The sequence below is a fragment of the Chrysoperla carnea genome, chromosome 4, assembly GCF_905475395.1.
Source record: "Chrysoperla carnea chromosome 4, inChrCarn1.1, whole genome shotgun sequence".
Lineage (NCBI taxonomy): Eukaryota > Metazoa > Arthropoda > Insecta > Neuroptera > Chrysopidae > Chrysoperla > Chrysoperla carnea.
In genome coordinates, this window is record NC_058340.1 from 49161726 (window position 1) to 49182264 (window position 20539).

The window sequence follows — 20539 nt, forward strand, 5'->3', positions numbered from 1 at the left end:
TACACAAGCAGGACAACCATGCGCTTCGTGAATTTTTAATATTTACATTCGAATCAACATAAATTAATGTGCTGCGGATAATTTTCAATGTTACGTTTAATAACAAATTTTCAATATTTCTCAACATTATGCGATCAAATATCAAAGCATTTCGTGCACCGGAAATATAATATGCTTCGATTGGCGACATAACGCTATGCTAGTTTAAATGACATCAACCAATATATTACCAAAATATGTCTCACCTTATATATACTGACTAAAAATCAAATAAAACGTATGCGTGAACTCAAGGTTTTTTGTTTAAAAAAAATCTGTTTCCGCGGGAGGATTTATAAAAAACCAGAAAGTAGATACACATTACCGCGGGAACTTTTCTAGATACAGGGCATTGCGAAAAAAAAAGATATTTTTGTGAATATTGCTGACTTAAACTTTGGAAATTTAACAGTTTTAGTTAAGGATAGTACATAATTTAAGATTCATGGTGATAAATTACGAATACTGGCGATAGAGATATGTGTACTATCACACCGTTTCGGGAAAAACAATCTCTAGTACCTCTTACTTTATTAACTTTCCAATATAGAAAGTTATTGTAATGGGTCCCAATTTGAAATCAAAATTTTCAACATTTCTTTACGTTTCATGGTTAAAACAAGGCATTAATACCAATTTAGAGAAGAAGTATGTATGTGTGTATGTGTGTGTTTGTGTACGTCCGTAGACATTTTTTTGGTCGTTTTGATACTGCGCGAACAAAAATGATATCGACTTCGTAGAGGTGTCGATCTAAGCGTATTAACGGCAATATGATCCGAAAAGAATTTCTTTACATTCGGTCTAGTCTCAAATTCTATCCACGGATTGTTACAAATGCAATAAAGTTATACAGTTAACATTCTTGGAAAATAAAATTTTGTGAAAAATTCCAACACCCGTTATCTAGAAAGGAGCTCTTTACCGCCTGTAAGAGTATTTAGAAATTGTTATTATTTTAAGGTTATCTACTGCTTGATGAAGTGCTGGTCTGAGAATTTGAATAAACCTGGTACAGTTTTTTCCAAAACTCCGAGGCTATCAGAAAAAGTAAAGGTAATGTAAATAAATCTCGACAAAATCTGCTAGGGCTTTAAACCCGCTAAAAAAAGGGGCTGGGGCCAACAAAAAATCAATTGTTTATTATCCAAGAACCCTATTGCCCCACTCATTTTAATCATTTTTCTTTTATCGAAAAAAAAAGTTTTTACAATTGGTATATACATTTCTATGTTCTCGAAATTTTAGGAAGAGGTAGGTATTCATCGATTAACTTTGTCAAGCTTCTCATTAAACTTGTTTTTCATAATTTTTAAATTTAACGATTTAAAAAAAATTCATGACATAGAAACCTTTAAAAATTATGATTAGACTGTTTTATGAAAATCCGAATAAAAGTAAACAATAAATTTTTGTATAGTATGGTGGTCTGTCTATACCATCTAGACATTATAGTATGTAAAATGTATATGGTCTATGTAATATGAAATACGTGTTATATTAACGTACCTAAAATATACGTATGTATCTAACTAAATAGGATATGCTTAGATAATATACATAGAAATATATTACGTATATAATCTACATGTTTACATAAAACTTATAATGATTACATCAACAGTAGTATTAGTTATTGTCAAATAAAATGAATAAGTATCACATATTTATCAAGATCCTTTGGTGCTTTATAAATACACCAAAAGCTAAAGTTTATACAATATGTACGCATATCGCTGCGCGAAATTAAAAGAATAAAATAAGTCGTTATTAAGAGCTCGTTCATGGAGAATAGTGTTCAATAGAACTTTTGGAAATTTTTTTCAGTGCTTGTTTGTTTAAGGAATTGAAAGAAACATTTTCCCATTCACTAAATTAACCAGACGAAGAAAATGAACAGAAAGCGAGGCTTTTTCTCTAAACGAAATAGATGCGGCAATTAAAACACTAAACCCAAAAAAATCATCAGGTTGATCTTATAACAACTGGATTTTTAAATAAGTAACCAAAAATGGGATTATCATGATTCGTAATATTTTCAATGCGATTTTGAGACTGAAATATTTCCCATGTCCAATAATTTTAGGAAAGATCAAAGAAGTCAAATCATAGCTACCAATCAGTTTTTTATCAACACTATCTTAATTTTTTGAAAAATTAATTCTGCAAAAATTAAAGATTGTACTGAATGAGTCGTAGATCATACCAGATCACCAATTTGGGTTCCGTGAGAAACATTCAACCATAGAACATCGAATGCATCGAAGTTCATCAAATACTCTACACAATTACCAAAAGCTTTCAAAAAAAAAATGTGCAGCTTCATTTCTTGACGTCAGCAAGGCGTTCGAAAAAGTATGAAATCCCGACTTGCTCTACAAATTAAAACAAAATATTCTAAGCACATATTACTGTATTTTGAAATCATACCTAGAAGATCAGCATTTCCAGGTCAAAGTTCAAGAGGAGTTATCTGACTAGTTTCCTACTAGTCAGATAAGTCCTACTAGGTTAAATGTAGGGTAAGGCTACAAAATAGTATAAATAAAATACAAAACTGGTTACAAAAGTGGCGTATTCAAGTAAATGAACAAAAATCAGTTCAAGTAACATTCTCACATTCTCTTTAAGAAGAGAAACATGTCCAGCTGTAAAAATGAACAATGTCAGTTTTCCACAGGCAAACGAAGTGAAATAGCCTAAGAGAAAACAATTAAATTTTAAACTCTCAAAACTTTACTGGCTGTTAGACTATAAATCTAAATGTTCATTAGACAATTAAGTGCTAGGTTATAAAATAATTCCAAAACCTGTTTGGACTTATGGGATTCAAGTATTGAGAACTGCTAGCTGAATCCAAAGGCTTCATAATTGTAAAGCTATGTTGGCCAAAATGCGTTGCATTCGTAACCAAAATATGTTGCATAAGAAATTAATAAAACTTGACTTTCCAATGACAACATTTAATTTGACGTTGACTGTAAATAATATACACAGTATGTATCCAATATACAACGTATTATATATCCAAACATAGTTTTTTGTTAGTGTAAGCTTATCGATTCAAACCCAATATTCTTGGAAAAGGGTTTATGTTTGTTGGTTATATTACAATATTAAGATATTATTTAAAAAAATGTATAACATATGAAGGTATATAAAACTTAAATACCTAAAACTTAACTTAATAAAAGTTACACTTATGAAAGTAAGTTTTATAAACGAAGAGAATCTATTTAGTTGTGCTTTTAAGTTAAAATTTCAGAAATATTAAATCGTTGGATATGTATTCAATTTGTTTCAAAAATCATTTCCCATAGTACATCAATGAATGTGAGGAGTACATATACATTAAGCAATGTGTATAAAAAAGATACTATTAGATGTTTGTATCACAACTATTGAACTGCTACTGTTCAAAAGTATGCAAAGAGATATTTAATTATACTCTCTCACACACATTGATGTACTTAGGGAAATGATTTAAAAAACAAAGAGTGTACATTAGGCAATGTGTATTAGAAAAATTCGATCATATGTTTGTAGCTATGACTGCCTAATACATTTAGTCTCTGACCAGTGGTAGTTCTTACTGTTTACGTATCTCTGCGTCAAAAATTTGCACATGTTTTACCATTCTAAGTGATATAGCTATATGTACTCTTATAGTAATATCAATTAGAATGGTAAAAACCGTGCAAATTTTGTGACGATGAGAATACGCTCTCCTACTCATGGATGCACTAAAGGTAATTAATTAACAAATTAATTTACACAATCGATTCACTTACATACTATCATTATATTTATAAAAATAATCGTCGGTTAAAGTCCGTGAACTCACCTGAAACAAAAACAAAAAATTATTAATATACAATTATACATAAATGTATCGTGCGGTATTGAATGAAATAAAATTGATAACGTAAAATATTTATGTTATAGAAAATTTTGAATAATTAGTTTAATAACGAAATTTGAATATAAAATTGAATAATTCTTGAAATACATGGTAATAATAATATTAAATTAAAAGTTGAAAGACATAAAATCAGGTCTTATCGATTCGTTTGTGGCATTGTAGCTCCTAAACGGATGAACTTTTTTTTGAAGATAATTTGACCGAGAGTGTCATGTTTGAGTTATGTTTCAAGAAAATTTGCTCATCCGGTCGAAAATTATTACTTGTTTTCTAGTTTTTATCGAGTACGGACAGATACAAGGATACACAGACACATAGACATGTTTATAACAACCTCTTTTTAGCGGGGGGTTAAATTTACTGGCAAGGTTCATTCTGACTACGCTGAAAATAAAATAAAAAGACTATTTTTTTTAATATCCCTTTTTGTACTTGTTAGCTTTTGGATATTGTGATTAATTTCAATAGATTTTTTATGATGAAGTCAATAATGGTTTTTATGTACCGCAATCGAAGACAAAGTACATTCTGTTGCGTGGTTAAGGTGATTTTAAACCTAGTATTGTAAACAAGTTTTGGTTTATTACACGGTACATACATGTAAACCAAATACATGTTTTGTAGTGTAGTAATGACTTATTTTTAGGTTTACGATACCATGCAACTACAAAAATATAAAATATAATGTGTTCAAGTGATGCTTATAAATTTGATAATATATGTATCGCTCTTCAATTATCAATACTCTAACTTTAGTCGTCTCTGTTCATTAAATAATGGATCTTCGATGAACTCATAATTAAATAAAAATTTTGTTTGTATATCATCGGCCACCTTATATTTTATGGTATTATTATAAACTTCAAGATTGTCTAAATATTTTATATAGTTTTTTATCACACTCTCTAGTTTTTTTGATATAGAAATATCCAATTGAAAAAGATATCCTATATGATTCATGGTTTTTTTTTTCAGCCAACTTTGAACGATAAAATAATAATAAAAGCCTCAATGACCCAGGATTTTTTTGTGATTCTTAAAATCTTGTTTAATAAAAAAAATGTATTTATGAAGTTCAATTCAAATCTTTAGTATTATTCAATCCTAGCATATCTCCTTAAATAAACTCGTGGTTTTTACAATTTTTTATATAGATTAATCAATAAAATATTATCATTTTAAAATAGACACATATAAAATAAAAACATTAGAAACAAAGTATATAGTACCGAGCAGGTAAGGAATAATAAAAAACAATTAAAATATAAATTGTTTTCAGAATATATTTTTATTTTTATACTTAACATAACATGCTTAAATAACAACCTCATAACACTCCATTAAATTCAAGTTAACTTCTTATGGTTTCTATTGCAATATCTAAAACGATAACATTACATTCAAGTATTTAGATATTATTACTATCTAAAAAGTGATGTGCCAGATATCTGTATCTCTGTACCCATATTCGTGGATATTTGTCATAAATACAAGTATTTGTTTCTTTTTTTGTGGATATAAGAATTTAAAAACTAAATTAAAAATTTAAAATTTGCAGGCCATTTTAAATTAAGCCAGTAAATTAATCTATAAAAAAAAATAAAAGAAGTCTTGCTAATGAAAGAAAATACATTAATTTTTCTCTTTATTCCTATCTAGCCTAGTTAAAACAAGCATTAAATAAAGTTTGCAGCTTTAAATCAATGATCAGTATCCGCGAATTTACTTTTTTTCCGATCCGGCACATTACTAATACTTAGTACCTATACACATAGTGATATGCAAATAAAATTCAATCAACTTATAAAATGTCTATTTTAAATTAATATACATATATTTCATTTTTAACGCTTTTTTTAGCTTGATTTCAGTTTTGACAAATTTCGAATAACGAATTTCCAAAATTCGATATGACATAGACATTTGAATAGTGGATATAAATACATAATAATTGTTGTTATTATGCAAAATAAAAAGAATAAAATTATTATTACTTATTATTGATGTTTACATTTAATCATGCACACAATATTTACATCATGGTCTTTTCGACTAATTTTGATATATAATATGTTACACATTCGTAAACTAAATTGACAAATATCTTGCCTAGTAATCTTAGTTAAAGAGAATTGAAAAAAATACACTCGAACCAGGACTCGAACCCGGACCTCTTGGATTCATGTCAAGTGCCCTACCAATTAGGCTATTCGAGTTCTAGGCACGAATGCAATTTTTTCAACTCAATGAATTTTTTTAATTTGTTTATCCACTTATTTATTTATTATTATTACTTATTATTGATGTTTACATTTAATCATGCACACAATATTTATAATTTATAATTTCAATAATAAGTAATAATAATAAATAAATAAGTGGATAAACAAATTAAAAAAATTCATTGAGTTGAAAAAATTGCATTCGTGCCTAGAACTCGAATAGCCTAATTGGTAGGGCACTTGACATGAATCCAAGAGGTCCGGGTTCGAGTCCTGGTTCGAGTGTATTTTTTTCAATTCTCTTTAACTAAGAATAAAATTACTTTAGTTCAAAATGCAAAATTCAAAGTTAGAAAGCTCGATATCTGGTACATGGGCTAAATATAAGAGTTCATACAGAGAATTCATAGTTTGTACTTATTGAAATGTTTACTAAAACTTGTATTATTATTAAAGATTTTTAAAAATGAAAAATTATATTTTCATCAAATCTTAAAAAATTGCTTATTACGTAATTGGTCATTTATAAGTGTAATGTAATTGAATTAATGATTCCCATAACAATATCGTGAACGGCTCAGTGGCTACCATACCTGATTCTGGACACAAGACCCTCCGGTACACAGGATCCTCCGGTTTTTATTCAAGTTTGTAGCAAATGAGTATATTAAACACTCAGCAACACGTGATGATGAGTGTCACTTATTGAATACTTACTCAATCTAGTCAACAGATATCACCATCGGTTAGAATTGTTTCGACCTAATAGATAATAGTGGCTGTCAAATAATAGACAAATGGTTTGCAATAAAATAATATTGCGAATATAAATCGAGATGTAAGTTATCCTATCTTTCAAGTTGAATCAAATTGAACAAGGTGTGCAAATCAAATTTAAAATTGGTTCAGTAGTTTAGGAGTCCATCGCGCATAAACAACGTGACACGTTAATTTTATATATAAAGATAAGTTTACACTGTCGATAAAGAGAGAAATTTTAGACAAATTTTGAAATGTCTATTTGAAAATCAACGTGTACTTACACGGAATTCATTTTATAGTATTATGTTATTCAATACAATATGAATTGAAAATAAGAAAGAATATATTATTACATTGCAATAACACGTAATATTTTATTCTGTTATTGCTATTGCTACTACACTGCTCTCTGCTTTTGTTAGATAAGTGTTTATTTTATATTATTTTTCATTGTATTGTAAAAATATTATATACGCTCCGTATAGAAGGTTTTTCTTTATTTTTCATCTAAGTACCAACGTATATTTTCTCTTTTTTCTTTTTAAGTTTAAGGTTGCATAGCCTCGGCAATCGGAGATAAAAATATTTTATATCATGCACGTTTATCAATACATACATTACCGACCATGTGTCTCCGAACCATTCTCTTTGTAGGAAAAAACTGGTCAAAATCTAATTCAGAGAGAAAGTGTGGATAAATAAGTCCCATACTAACTCAACCACCAGAAACCATTACAAGACAAGTCATACAATGATCCACAGGGTAGCATAGGTAGAGGAAGGCCAAAGATAACGTGGAGAGAAGAGTAAAAGAGCAAATGTGCTAATCATAAAAGGACAAATAAGAATTTAAGGATATATGCAAGGATTGAATACTACTATAATAATATAATAATAATAAGTAGCCTGATTTAGCTCCCTTGGGCAAAGGCGTCTCCTAGTATATTCCACGCTTTTCTATTTTTAGCCGTTCTACTCCGCAGACCTCCTGCATAACTTGTAATTTCATCTCTCCACCTAGTTGGTGGCCGACCTCTTATACGTGCTAGATTTAATGGTACCCATGATGTACATCTAGTTGGCCATCGATCATCGTTTAGCCTTGAAACATGCCCAGCCCATTTCCATACTCCTTTGGCATGTCCTGAGTTTTTTTATAATTTCAGATGGTTAGCGATGAGGTTTGGGTACCGTACGTTAAAATCGGTAGAATACACGCATTCCAGGCCTTTGTTTTTAAAGCAGTTTACTTTTAAAGATTTCTTTCAGAGACCAAAATTTTCTCCACGCATTCATTATTCGCTTTTGAATTTCAATGCTGTTCTGGTCATGAAAAGATATAATTTTGCCAAGATATTTAAACTAATTCACCCATTCTATGGTTTCATTTTCTAGAATAAGTCGAAAGTTGTGATTATCTTCGTTTGCATTTGACATCCATTTTGTTTTTTGGACATAAATTTTTAGGCCTACGAGTTTTCTTCTAAGAGCTAGTTAGTTCAACATTGTAGAGAAACAAACATCTTAAGGCCATTATATTTAACTTCAAATTCTTCTGAAATAAATCAATTCATTTCAGTAATATTTACTACTCAAGTAAAAAACCATTTTGATGTGAAAAATCTATGGCCGCACGTAAAACCGATTTCTGGCGTGGCCACGCTATATGATGGTATTTATATACAGTCTATATGCAGTAGTGTGTAGACAGTAGTAGTAGCTATATGATGGTATATATATACAGTCTATATGCATTAAACGAATTAAGTCGCGATTTGAAATAAATTCGTAAATTTTTGAATTTAATGAAAATAAATGTTTATTCAATAAATAGTCATCGTTATCTGGAAAAAAAATCGTAATATTTTATTTTATCATTATGACATATTTAGTTCCTATCACAATCTGTTCTTTTCTGCATATTACTTTTACAAAATAATGTCGATGTTTCACATCTGCCAGGCATCCCGTGACGGCTCACTTTTTTTTTCCTGCATCTTTTCAAGAAAATTGTCTATTATAGAAACGTCAAAATAATAAAACAGACATGCTAAATTTAGTTTTATAACTGTAAGAAGTAGAGCAAAATTAAAAAGTCTTCCTGTCAAACTTGAGTCTCAAGTGAGTTTCTATTTTCACGTGGCCTAGTTATAAAATTATCTACCGGTAAATGACTCAATGGTAAAATAAATAAATAAACGAATTATATAGGTGTTGAAAATATTTCAATAAATCAGAATAAGCATAAATCAATTATTCATTTTTTTTTAAAACAATAATGAAACAAAAAATTGAAAAGTTACTTGTTCGTTAATTAAAAAGTAAAGCTTAAAAGCTCGTTTTACGATACAGGTATTTGTTGATTTTTAATTTATAAACCAATTACGTTATGTCAACATATTATACAAAATTAAATAATAAATAAAAGTTTTATAACATTTGTATAATATGATTTATACACAAAAAGGCACAGAGAGATACAGAGAGAAGAGAGAGAGAGAGAAACGAACAATTTTTGAATGCTATGGAAGTTTAATTTTTTAGACGACGTGATTCAAAAGTGACGCAAAAGTCACATACATTTAAATCACAGATCACACTAAATTGTAAAAAATGAACTAGTTGGTACAGGAAGTTCTGACTTTCCAAAAGCAAAATTTTCGTCTAGAATTAATTACCTAAATAAATTATAAAACAAAATACCCGCCTGCCCGCCTGTTGTTTGTGTGCTAGTCATGAAAATACGTTATTTAAACAGGTTTACAATAGTTCATTAAATGGTTACTGTAAAAATTTAGGGAAGGGTCATTTTGTTAATTTTTAGAATCCACTGGATTTACCCGTACCATATTACGAGTTAAATGACCTTTCATTCCAGAGGCCATCTTGTTGTTTGCTGGGAGAGGAAGTATTAAGGAAGTGGGACTCAGAATAGGGCTATTTTGTGTTTTCTGAATTAATTTTTTGCAATTTTTAATTAAAAATAAATTCAAAAGTTTGAAGTTAAGGTAAACAAGACCCAATTAAATTATGTTGCTCATTTACGAAATCGACCTCTCTTTTTATGTCCTGCGCACGCTATAAAAATTTCAACTTTCAACTAATTTTCGTTTTTGAGTTATCGTGTCGACAGAAATGCAGACAGACGGACAGCCAACCGAAAATGGACTAAGTAGGCGATTTTATGAACACCCATACCAAAATTTTGTTCGTAGAATCAAAATTATTAATCATTACAAACTTGGAACTAAACTTAGTATACCTTGATATATTTCATATATACATGGTATAAAAACTGCATTAAAAAGTGGTACAGTTCTATATTTGATTAAATTAAATCAGCAATTTAATGTTCATAATGCTGTATGATAGCAAAGAATCATAAAAATTCTGGTAGCATTGATAAAACGATTAAATTCTTGATATTGTTAATTAAAAAATTTTTTTTTCCCGTCCTTTAAGTCTGTCCAGTCCTCTTGTTCTCTCCGTGGGAGGTTGAAGGGCTATAACAGTTCATAAAGAATTCAGTGGCTTGTCTCCAATGTCTAATACATATCTATCTCTTGCTACATATCTATGGATATAGCGTAAAATAACAGCCGACAGTTATGTAATGAGCTAAACGGCGTTTGTAGACTTTAATACACTTTACGCACTCACATCCACTGATTTTATTTACTAGAAATGGAGCAAGATCAAAGCAACAAGGTGAGTCAACACAAATGAAGTATCGCCTTACCTGAATAATTTTCTTTTCTTTTTATTACAATTTTTGGACATCCCTCGCTAAAATAACTTACTTCATTTGATTCTTATAAATATTTTTTTAAAAGATACAAAATATCTCTCGGTACAGACTAAATCAAACATGATACTCCTAAATATACATTTCTGAGATTTTTATATCATATATAAAGTTATTATGAAATGCGACAATTTGTAAAAACATCTGAAAGGAATTTGGAAAAATAACTATATAAATTTGAAATATGTCTATTCTTATAATAAATAAATATATTTATTTGCTTATATGGCATTCTTACTAAATTATATTGTTATATATAAAAACAAAAATAAATGTATGTGCTTTTAGGGTTCCGTTAAGTAAAGCTTTCTTCGTAAAACGATGATGGTTTTAGAAGTCCTAATTGGTCGATAACTCTTTTGAATATAGAAAGAAGTAAGAAAAGATATTCCACACCAAGACAAGCATTTTTGTTGTCAAGGGTTTAACAATAGTTTGAATATTTTATCGCTACGTATGTTTCATTTTGTCATCATGCATGTAATATAGGGTTTAGATTTTGGTTATTTTGTGTGAGACCAAGACACTAAGCCACAGAAAAGGACAACGTTCTCTTTTTAACCGACTTCAAAAAAAAAAAAAAAAAGGTTCTCAATTCGACTGTATTTTTTTAACCGACTTCAAACAAAAAAAAAAAGGTTCTCAATTCGACTGTATTTTTTTTTTATGTTTGTTACCTCAGAACTTTTGACTGGGTGAACCGATTTTGATGATTCTTTATCTATTTCAAAGCTCGTGCTTCCCATTTCAATTTGGTTCTGTTCTGACCATGATATCCATTTGAAAACTATATAAGTCTTAAATTTGCATTAAGTATGTGCGCGACAAATGGACGAATATCTCAGTTTCACGCCAATCCATTTGAAAACTATATAAGTCCTAAATTTGCATTAAGTATGTGCGCGAAAAATGGAGCAATAACTCAGTATCACACCAATCGATTTTGATGATTCTTTTTCTAGTGATAAGTTACTGAGTGTATGCCAGATTCACTAAAAATCATAAAAAAAAACCAGGCTTCAAAAAATACAATTCAAAATCAAAAAAATATGCACTAAAAAGTAAAAAATAACGAAAATATAAAGTAGTTACAATTATTGTTATTTTTGGAGACGGTGTCAGCCAAGTTAATGTAGCGAACTGTTCTGTCATAGTTGTTTCCTTGGCTGATACCGACTCCAAAAAAAACAATAATTGTATTTTCGTAATTTTTTACTTTTTATTTTGTTTTTTAATTGTATTTTTTGAAGTCGGTTTTTTTTTTTTGTTATAGTTTTTTTTTTCTTTAAATCATTCAAACAATATGGACAATTCTTATTAATTATCATAATAATAAATCTTATCGCTACATTGGGACTCATTAGAGGAACAATAACGGGAAAGCGAAATGCAAATAGATAGCATTTATTTGATTTGGCTTAAATTAAAAATGTTAATAATTAAAATATGTGAATTCCATAATTTATTCTTATTCTTGTGCACAATTATCAATTCTACTTTAAAACTAAATTTATGATATTTTTTCTCGCAATAATTTTAAATACAAAGAATAAAATATAAACATAATATACAAGGTGTTCCTGGTTAAAAAGGACAAAATGAAAATGTACGTTTTAAAAAAGAAGTCACAATTAAGTGAGCGTAGAAGTTTCGTATAGTTAAATGATTAACTTTTGGTTGTTGTAAAACAATTAAATTGAGAAATCTACATAATTTCGATATTACCCCCCCCCCTACGGTTCTATAGCTTAACACATAGATTTTTCGAGCAAACTTTCCAATATTTTCAGTTTGGCTATTCATACTGGAAACATCCTGCATGTAATTATTCATAAAAATATAATTATATAAAATCCTTCAATTAATATTTATAAATGATAATTATAGGTAAACAAAAAAGATTATCATTAAATAAAATAATGAGATAATTGTATTGTAAAAAAGGATATATTATCGCTCCTTTTAAATTTATTAAAATACCTTGTCCTGAGTTTATATTTCATTTGATAGGTAGTTAGTAAATTAGGAATTTTATGGACGAAGACAAAATATCAACTAAAAACTATAAATATTGCACCAATTAACAGGTTAAGGATGCTACGAGGCGTTTCTCTGATGCGAAACCGACTTGTAAGAGAAGTCCCCGCCCGTACAATGTTTTTGAACTGCACAGATCGGTGTATTCGTGCATTTACTTTAGAAATTCAAAATGGTGGATCTCGACAGTATCGTAGGTTGTTAATTTTTCTCTAAATATTTAGGCATCATTCTGTCAGATTTGTATGCATCAGACAAAAGTGAGATTGCTCTCCGCATTAACACAATAAGTATATTATTGATAAAGTAATGATGAAATAAATATGCTAATAATTTACACAGTATTTAAAGTGATAAACGGTACTGTTAGTAAAGGAAAAGTAATGATCTATTTCTTAGAAACCTCTTAATAAAAGATCATGGAAAATTCAATTAAAAATAAAAAGACTTTAGTGGGTTTGCAACTGGAAAAAAATCACTTGAAGATTTTTACTTATTTGACATTGTAATCTCAATAAGCATAGGCATAAAATCAAATTCACAGGGAACGATTTCTACGGATTTTGTCGTGAAGAGGAATAACTGGAATGTATATGTGAATCCGAAAACCATTCTTACAAAAGAAATTATCATTAAAGATTATACGACTTCTGGAGAACCATTGTGCATGTACAAAAGATCAAACTGTTCGCAATACCAGATATCTTTTAGGAGTCTGCAAAAAAATCAAATTTAAAAACCTTCGAAATTCTCTGATTAATTTCATTATCTGAAAGAAGTGCTGACTTGACGTACGTCCTAAAATACAAAATAAAAGCCTTTACCTATATTTTATATTCAAAATTAATTTATTTCACCAAATATCTAATTAAAATAAACAATTTAATCGTGTTCATATTAAAAATATTCCAGCAACAAATGTTAAATGAATGTGCGTTCTATATATATTATGTTCTAAATGTTTGTAAATAATGGAAATAATTATTATTTGCTTAAAATATTGTGACAAAGATCTGCTTCCTTGAAAGGTACACACATACATCTACCTACTAGGTATACAAAATTTATCTTTTTAAAGGTATTATGGGTATTATCTTATAGTTAATGAATAAAATTATAAAATGAAGCGCATTACAATGTAAACATCTTTATTTATATGGTATGATTTATGTAAATATATTTAATTTTTTTAATTGGGTACATGTGTTGTAGTATTCATTAAATGATTTGACCAGTTATGAGAAGATATACACCCCCAATTAAGCTCTTGAAATAGTGGTGTTATAACTTATGAATGCTCAGCATAAATGCAAGCTTACTGGGTTTAAAATGTATAATAATACTTATATGCATGCTACATATGTAAAATTGAGTATCAAATTTATGATTTATGACTTTATCCAATAGTAACGTGTTACTTTAAAGTAGCAATATTAAAAAAATTATAATACCAAAATTGTAGAAGTAAATTCTAATTTTTGGTACTGTATTCTATTACTTGGATTATAAACTGCAATGGTACGCAAGTCACATCCAAATGTCAATTTTATGAAACATATCTCTTGTTTAATAATTTGTTTTCTGGTTAGATTTAGTAATAATTTTACGAAAATTTAAATGAATTTAGCACAAATCTGTTTCCCGCATATACAGACAGGTACTGCATTGAATCAAAACAAGTGAAAACAAACAATTGACTGAGATAATTGTTGAAATACCAGGTAAAGACAATGTGGATTACTCTGTCACATTACACATATATAACTGATATTCCCATATAATACATACTATACAATTTGTGCATAATTTGCGCTCTCACGGATAAACAGTGATGCTTACGAAAAAATTTTTCAAACAATAGTTGTTTATTTTTTTATAAAAAACAATTTTTACATTTAAATTTTTGATCTATCTCTAACGGTTCACAAGTGAGTCCTACGGACCCAAGACCCACTCGACCTATGTTGCTCAATTACGAACTCGACCTCACTTTTTACGTCCTAAACACGCTATAAAAATTCAGCTTGATATCTCTTTTCGTTTTTGAGTAATCGTGATGACAGACGGACAGACGACAAACGACAGACAGACAACAGGAAATGGACTAATTAGGTGATTTTATGAATACCTATACCAAAATTTTGTTCCTAGTATCAATATTTTTAAGCGTTACAAACTTGGGACTAAGCTTAGTATACCTTGATATTTCATATACATGGTATAAACACTCTGTACACATAATATGAAAATCATACCCTAATCTAATAAATAATAATTTGAATACGATGAAAATATGCGCTGAAAATTTATATTTTGTTTCCACAGGTGCGAATAAATCACAAATATTTACCATAGCACCGTTATTCATCGTAATAGTCAATAACAACGTTGTTAAAAATTATAGGAAACCTTACTTGTATCCACTTCTCGAATTATATACTTTTTTATCACATTTTGCTTATAATAGGATGTCTGCAATATATTTCTGCATTACCATTAAAAATAAAAAAGGACTGGGCCAAGGGACTCAGGACAACTATAAATTTTTATAATTGATTATGAAGAATGGTATTTTGGAATGGTGTAAAGTATAAAATTTTGAATTTTTTCAAAATAGTAAATATTTTTGTATTTTTTGATCAGTTTTAAGCAAAAAAGTACTCTTGTTATTTTTTCTCTAGGAGCTTTGTTTTCGAAATACAAATTCTTGGAAAACAAGAAAAAGCAACAATATTCGATTTTAAGCAAAATGTGTTATTTTTACAATCTCTCAGGGAATTCGCTTATCTAACGCATCTCTTACGATATGATTTTTTTTCAAAATAATTGGTCCTGCGATTAATTTTTAACATTAACATACAGAGATACAGACTCATATATCATGCAATAAGCAGTGAACATTTTGTAATTCTGTTTTTATGGTTATTTTAGGATTTAAAAACTTAAGTTCGTTGTTAAATAAGAAAATTCAGGTTTTAATCGTGGGTCGAGTTTCGCGTCAATAGAAATCGAGTATAACGTATCGTCGTTTAATTACCTGTCGTTTAAAGAAATTCATCAAGAACAAAATTTGTTAAAGAAATAGCAGAAGGTGTCATTAACTTTTTACAAGTGAATTTTGAAACCCTTTCGACCAGAAAAATTTACAAACTCGATTTTCATTAACACTACAATTTTCTTCTTTAATAAAATTATTTTTATCAGTATTGGAAAACGCAAATAAAAATAATTGCAGCATTTTCACTTCAATATGAACTCAGAGCTTATAAGCTTAATAACACTTCGATATATCTTTTATCGTAAAATTAACTCTGCTCCTTTCTAATAGAAAGTGAATGAGCAAAGGAGAAGAATACAAAAGCGGAAAAAACAAAATGAATGAATGAAAATTGATGATAAAATTAACGGAAAATAAATATGTAATTGATGGATGAGAACTTATATCATTATTTATTAAGAAAAACATTCTACTTTTGTTTAGTGAATATAATACCTACGTAACGAAATACTTAGGTAGAACATAAAAGGTAAGAAAATGGCATGTATAAAATATATGGATGGGGTCAATGAATGGGATAGAGCTGTCTCTATCTACTGTAGCTCTCAAAGTATATAAATACATCGATTAAGTATGAAAAAATCTTAATACTCTTTGTAGTTTAGAATACACGGATATCCAAATTTAGGTGAAGTATGCATCTTATTAAAAGTTTTATCCAGGACAATTTTGGATAAAAGACTATATTTTTCTTAATCTGAAGTTAGACTCTAGTCTAAATCAATTATGAAAATTTTAGGTGGAGTTGCCTGATTACTTAAATAAATAAATGACTGGAAATTAAAAAAGTATATAAATACATCGATTAAGTATGAAAAAATCTTAATACTCTTTGTAGTTTAGAATACACGGATATCCAAATTTAGGTGAAGTATGCATCTTATTAAAAGTTTTATCCAGGACAATTTTGGATAAAAGACTATATTTTTCTTAATCTGAAGTTAGACTCTAGTCTAAATCAATTATGAAAATTTTAGGTGGAGTTGCCTGATTACTTAAATAAATAAATGACTGGAAATTAAAAAAAAAGCTATTTGAATTTAAGTTAAAACCTTAAGCAATAATTGAAAACAAAAAAAATCGTTGTGTTCGGCTAAATAAAGATGGATGGGAACGGTAGTGGGGACACTAATTTAAAAAAATATTTTTTTAAAATTTGATGATGAATTATGTTAACTAGATAATATAAGACAAAAAGTAAAATGAAAATTTGTCGATATCTGGAGAAATATCAAAAATATAGAAAAATAAAAATTTTGTTTAATTATTTAGCTTTCGATATTTCGAAAACCAAGGCAGATAATGAAGTATAATCCATGATCAAAGATGGCAATAAGGTACATTTTTAGGTACGGTTTTTTTAAAGAAATGATATTACTTACCTCTTTTTTCTCTGGAGAAATTCCAATATTATATCAATTATATTATATACAGTTGGCATAAACTTGATATTAAAAAGTATTTACCTAGCCCATCCAGTATGAAATTGCCAAATATGCTACCTAGCTTTAAACAAAATTTATGCAAAAACTCTGATACATGCAAAAACTTTGATACATGCAAAAACTTTAAACGTACATTTATTACAAAACCACTTGCAACAATTGTCTCTTGAACTAAGCAAGGTATAAACCTGTTAAATCTTAACACAAAGTGATACAGTAAAATGATTGTAGACAAAACGACACCGCCTGATCAAAAGCTCTCACGACGGGTGAAATCTATGTGTAGCATCGCCTGCCGTGATATTATAGTTATATTATGTCTAAAAAAGTATTATTTTCTCTGTTTTTTTCTCGAAATTTTTAAATAACTTTTATTTTAATCAATATTTTTGAAATAATCTTTTCAGGGTCAATAATCAGTTAAAACAAAAAAATCATTTCTAACAGGCTTGATAGTGTTATAAGCAATTAAATTGCCTATAAAAGGTTACTGCACCATATTTCCAAAAAAAAAAAGATTTTGGGATTCGGCAGAAAATATTTTGTCGTAAATCATAGGTAGTTTTTGTGGAAGTCGTTCGGCGACGAAAACCGTCTAAGCGACCGGATTATAAATTATTTCAAAACGTGACGGAAAAACGAACAATAAATTCAATATACTGCTGCAATATCCTAATTTTACACTCAGAAACAAAATATATTGAACCAGTAGGAAGAGATGAATATATAAATGTTATATATGGAGCAAGTAGAACAAGGAGAATGAAATAAAAATTAAACAAAAACAAAAAAAACTGAAAGTAATATAATAATACAAAAGAATATTTATCTCAGTAAATGTCAGTGTTCGTTTAGAAAATGGGTCAATAGTTGCGTTTTATAGTTACGTAAATAGGTTCGTGTATCACACAGGTAGGTACAGATAAGTGGATGGGTGTGGGTAGCTTGTAAACCATCTAGGTAGTACACTATTACAACAATGTATATGTGTAACACAAGCTTTAGAACATCTGTAACAATTAGATACTTCATTCGTGTAGAATCTCTTCAAACAGAACAAAAACAATAATAATAATAATAAATTCAAGAACAATTTAAAAAAATTATTTAACCATATGCTTGAAAATATTCGTTAACTTTTGTATTTTTTTCTTTGATCCAAAGTGGTTCATTTCTTTAAAAATTTTATTTTGTTTTTGTTAATTAGCTCAAAAACATTTTATCCTGAAGGATGAATTCTTAGCTATTACTGTTTTAGGATTTTAGAACTGCTTCTAACAGACATTTACCCAATGAAACGGGATGACATTTTAAAAAACGACCATCACTTTAGGTTTTCATTCTTAGTTGAAAATCAATTCAATACGATAATTCAAATATACGTAAAATATAAGTGGAATTTAGAAAATTTAAAAAGCCTCCGACAAATTTTTCGGGTACGAAATCCTAAACTCGCACTTGAAACATACATAAAAACACTCTCCATTAAATTACCTTTTTCCTTAAAGCATTTTGAAGATCGTCCCCAATTTTTTAGTATTTTTCGGGTACGAATTCTAAATTTGCACTTGATGAGCTAAGAACACTCTTCGCTAAATTACTTTTCAAACGAAATCAAAAAAATCAAAATCGGTTTATCTGTTTAGGCGCTACAATGCCACAGACAGACACAACCACACACACAGACACACGCGCATGGCGGTCAATCTTATAACGCCTCCTTTTTTAGTTCGGGAGTTAAAAATAAGAGGAAAAGGGGGACTGCTAACTCAAGAGATAGCTTTACAATCTTGAGAATTGTCAGTTTATCTTATATCAACAAATGAACGATATCTGATTTGTCATAACCCGTGCGGGAAAAAGGGAAACTTGTATCCGGTACAAAAAAGATTAACTGACAATTCAGAGGATGATATTATCGTAGATATGACGTAGTTTCATCTAATTCAATTTTAGGGGTTAGTATTATCATCCCTACTAACCCCTTCAATCCCTTCCGAGTTTTGCATGTTTCCGAGACTTACGTTGGAAACAAAGAAATATTATGTTTGGATTCATCATCCTAGTAAACACACAGTTGAACAAAAATATTACATGCAGTTCTAAGTAAATTTCATATTTTTTCGCAGGCATATGTTATCAGAAAGTTTGAAAATTTAGATATTTAAAGTTTTTGATGTAGAATTTGATTCATGAATGATTTCTTGGTTGGTTGAAAAGCAATATACTAAGATAAATGTAATTGGCTACTACCTTCCTGTAACTATAAACTACATTGTTTGGCCAATTCCTCTCTTTGTATGATTGCCAGCTTACGGTATCAAATTTTAAAAATTCATTTTTTTAGTTTGTGATCTATCTCCTTTTTCAACGGGTTTTAATTATCATTTGAGCTGTATGGCTTTTATTACCCCATCGCAGGATTTTTTATTCCTCGTAAATATAATAATTTGAAATTTCGTGAGAAATAGGAAAAAATATGACGGTTACATGTGCCATGAGTGCTCCAGGAATGTTCATCATCAAACTTCTTTTTATTTTTCTACGCCAACGCCACCCGCCTCAGCTTGAAAAAGATGGACCACCGGAAGCTATCTACACCTGGTTCGAGACCATTTTGTCACCAAATGTTCCTTTTGTAACTTAATTCTTTGGTAAATAAGATTAGATTTATTTGAGACTGACTGGCATCAAAGATGAGACTACTCTAGATTGTTTAAAATTTTAATGGCTACCATTCGACTAATGGGACATTTATTGGCTCCTATTTCCCGAACGTTTAGGTAATTGGAGCGAGAGACATAATCCAGAATTATGAAAGATTTTTTCTATGATTTTCTGGTAACCAGATAAGTACAACGTTCATGCCAAATAAAAATTTAAATTATAGAAATTATGAGTTTAATTCGCAATATCCCTTAGATGGTGCCAATTATCCCACGCTACCCTACTCTGCGTTTTTTCACTGTTTTATTAACTCGTTTATAATAAAACAATATTTCCAAAGTAAATTTGTGAAATAAAAGTTTTCATTTGTCAGGACGTTTAATATTGAAGTTCCATGTATATACGTCAAATTTAAGTTTTTTTTTTATAACATATCAAATATTAAATAACATGTATACGTTATTGAAGTTAAATTCACTTCAGTGCACACATATAGAGAGTAAACAATACAAACTTTATACAAATTCAGTGACATACAAAAAATGAAATTCAAAATTGTGAAGGACATTAAATATTTATGTA

At 29.0% G+C, this 20539-nt stretch overlaps 1 protein-coding gene and 1 long non-coding RNA gene across 2 annotated transcripts in view; both read right to left on the reverse strand.

Moving 5' to 3' along the window:
- Positions 1–20539, reverse strand: part of LOC123298757 (protein couch potato) — a 623626-nt gene that overhangs the window by 216326 nt on the left and 386761 nt on the right. The gene's annotated exons all lie outside the window — the stretch shown is intronic.
- Positions 2689–9438, reverse strand: LOC123298348. Its single transcript, XR_006535263.1, has 4 exons — positions 9427–9438; positions 8419–8428; positions 2780–2782; positions 2689–2738 (listed from the first exon to the last, which is right to left on the reverse strand). It is a non-coding gene; the product is annotated as an uncharacterized LOC123298348 (long non-coding RNA).